The sequence below is a fragment of the Leptidea sinapis genome, chromosome 40, assembly GCF_905404315.1.
Source record: "Leptidea sinapis chromosome 40, ilLepSina1.1, whole genome shotgun sequence".
Lineage (NCBI taxonomy): Eukaryota > Metazoa > Arthropoda > Insecta > Lepidoptera > Pieridae > Leptidea > Leptidea sinapis.
In genome coordinates, this window is record NC_066304.1 from 479,210 (window position 1) to 482,721 (window position 3,512).

The following is a 3,512-nucleotide window of genomic DNA, read 5'->3' on the forward strand; positions in this document are numbered from 1 at the left end:
GTAATGTCCAAGAAACGGTGTAACTCTAGAAATAATTTATAATATGGCAAAACAACGTTTGCCGGGTCAGCTAGTAATACATATAATTTAAATTGACCTGAGTACAAATATAGAGTTTATTAATGTTAAATCAATTATAATAATAACTAGAATTTTGTAATGAATGAAATGAAATGAAAAATGAATTAATACTTAATAATATTTTTGCATGCTAAAAATGGCCCATGACATTGATACCTTAAAATTGTTTACACATTTTGTTACATGTTTTCTGGAAAAATAAAGGATTTACTATTTATAACAGTGTGCCTTGTCGTGCAGGGCAAAGTGGAGGGCACCAGACGGCGAGGAAGGTCACCCATGCGATGTACCAACCAAATTAAGTCTGCTGTGGGCGGTCCATTGAACGAGTGTACCAGGCTGTCGGCCAGCAGGGAAAAGTAGCGAATACTCGTGGAGCGAATCACATCTGCCACAAAAGACTATGACCATGACCGCTCTGCCAAGAATGTTCCAAAATGTTCCAATTTGTCGAAAATATTAACTTTTTTTGCTGACACGGATTTTTTTTAAACAGTTTAAATTAGTTGTCGTAATAATATTAATATTTGCTTCGTTATCAGCAGCGGCGACCTTCACCTTCATCAGCAAATGAAAAACAATGTCTGCGCCGACTTTTTTTTTCACTTAAGCCAGAGCAAAAGTCATAATTAATATTTAATATGAATATTTTCTTAAGTTAACTTCTACTAAGGTATTTATGTTATGGGCCTTGTAGCCTGAAATAAAAAGATTTACTATTATTATTCCTAATACTAACGTATTTTTTTTTATTGTCAGAACAGTCTATCGTCTGTGGGGTCAGCTAGTTTTTACATAAAATTTGCTGGACCAATAGCGTTGCTTTACATTTATTTGAATACCCTAAAAATTAAGTACATATACTTTAAAAAATATGATCAAAACTATTCATAATGCTTAGTCTTTAATTAAGCTTCACTCTAAAGTAATAATGTTTATTTAAAAAAATATTTCAAAGCTATCAATATGTAGCACATAGAAATAATAGTATTTTATTAATATCAAGAGTAAAGGTGTATTAAATAAATTATTTGATACTTTTCAGTTTTTGAAGTCGGTTTTTTTAACATTTTTTTTTATATTTTTTTCTTTCTAATGTCAGTTAATAATTATAATATATAATCGACATGAATGAAATCGCTTAAAAAGCCGTACACAAAAAACAATTATATCATCGAGCTAAACAAAAAAATTCACAAAAAATGGTAATAAAATGATAACTACTGGGCCAAGCTATGTAAAATTTTTATGGGACCAAATGGCATCTATTCTGCATTGAACTAAAGAACTACGTAAATCGGATCATAAATCTCAGAGTAATCGGTGTACATACATACAAAAACACCGATTGAATTGATAACCTCCTCCTTTTTGAAGTCGGTTAAAAATATGTGTGAGTGTCGCGGAACATTCGGTCGGTAAGAAGTTTTTTTCCTAATATATCCAAATTTTGTAAGTTTTCTTGAATGTAATTTCCGCATCTACTATTTGCCTTTAGTCAATTCGACACGTGCTTCGCCTCTACATGAGGCATCCTAAGGAGATATTGACTTCTGCTTCTGTTTCTTTGCCAAATTCTGGCACGAGACTGAAATTCATTTAAGACAAATATTAGCGGAGTTTACTTATTATGGATTATTATGGATTTCCGCAAAATAACCTTCCTAATATATTATTATTGATTAACATTAGTACATTATTAAATTAAATATTATATATGTATACCGTACTTTGTTTTTTAGTATTTTAACAAAAATGTTTGACTAATTTTCTTGAAAAGTGACTTTCTATCCCTTTAAACTTATTAGCTTTTATATAAAAAACAAAATAACAAAATAAAACCACTCATTTTAGGAAAAACATTGTTTTATTGAAAGAATAAAAAAAATTGTTTGGAGGTTTGCTGCTAATATTATGGAACCCGGATTCCAAATAACAAGTATTTGGAATCCGGCTGGAACCAAATCCATTTTTTTTTTATTTACATGATCTTACTCTGATACTTGATCGTTGGAGTAATTTTCTGAGCAAAAAATGCAACAAGCATCATCTTCGTTTGTGGGTTGGGCATGCGTGATAGCATTTTCTAATATTCCAGTGTCACCTGTAGAGACATAATAGAATAGAATAATTAGAATAAGAAGAGGTAGCTTCTTGGCTATTCGGAGAAGTTCTCTTTCTACCACCACGTCCATGAAGATTTCCCCGGCTTCTTCCTCTCTGCGCTATTGATATGATGGACTCCTCAAGTTGATGTTTATAAGGAGGTCCGGTCAATAAAGTAGCGTTAGATGACTTGCGGCCTCTGTTAGATTTTTATATCTATCAATCATTTGCGAGGAAGATCGATGTACTTTTCGGTTGGTTGATATACTGGCTGTGGCATTTGAGCTGCAAAATGTGTACTGGTAGACGGTAGATGAGGGTCAGTATTAGTAGCTTGAAGAGTGGCCCTACCAGAGCTTGCTATATAGTCAGCTTCAGAGAACATGTGTCTATTTATCGGGCGCTCCAGTGTGACACCTCAGATATGCACGTCCCAATAACTCAGCTATTTTGTATGGCGTCACTGTCTGATTTCCCCATTGTAGTAAATAGTATTTCAAGGAACCCATAAAACACCTATCAAGAGGTTGCATCTTGCATCTTGAGGTTGTAGGTAAACTAATTATTGTGACATTATTAGCTCTAGCCTCCATCAAGACATCTAAATTTCTCTTCTTTGAGTATGTCAAAAAACTTATCCACTGCTTCTTTATTAAAACCTTGAGCCCGAGCATTGAAAGTTCCTGTTGGTAATCAATCAGAAAGTTTATCCTTAAGGCAATAATATTGTTGCCTTAATAATATTTATAAGGCAACAATGTTTTTAAACGGATAATCGATATTGTCATTTATCACAGCCAACTAATATGCCATTTTACGAATATCCTGGCGGCATCAAGCCATAGAATTTACTTCCCATAACCAGAATACAAGGCTTTCTTCAAGATGATATGGCAGTACAGGTATTCTTCATAATGTAGTATTTACAACCTCATCGGGAGACTGCTCACTGTGCACAAACCTTTGCACGGTAGTTTTTGGAAGACTATAAAGTTCTACAGCTTTTTTCAGACCCATTTTCTTTACTCTTACAGCTTTTACAGCTTCAATGATGTTATCCTCGGTCCAATTTATTCCTTCCGACTTCGGCTTTGGTGATAAATGAGTTCGAGGCATGACTGAAACTAGGAACAAAGTGGTGTTCAATATATTGCGGGTAATTTGGCCGGTTCCATATAACCTGCACCTGTAGGGTTCCAAACTCAAAACATTACTGTGTTAGCAAATAACCCAGAAAACTAAAACTTGGTAAAATAAACCTTTTCACTTATCTCTAACAATCTGAACTTATTCGTATAGACTTCTTTTACCCATCCTCTGTAAAA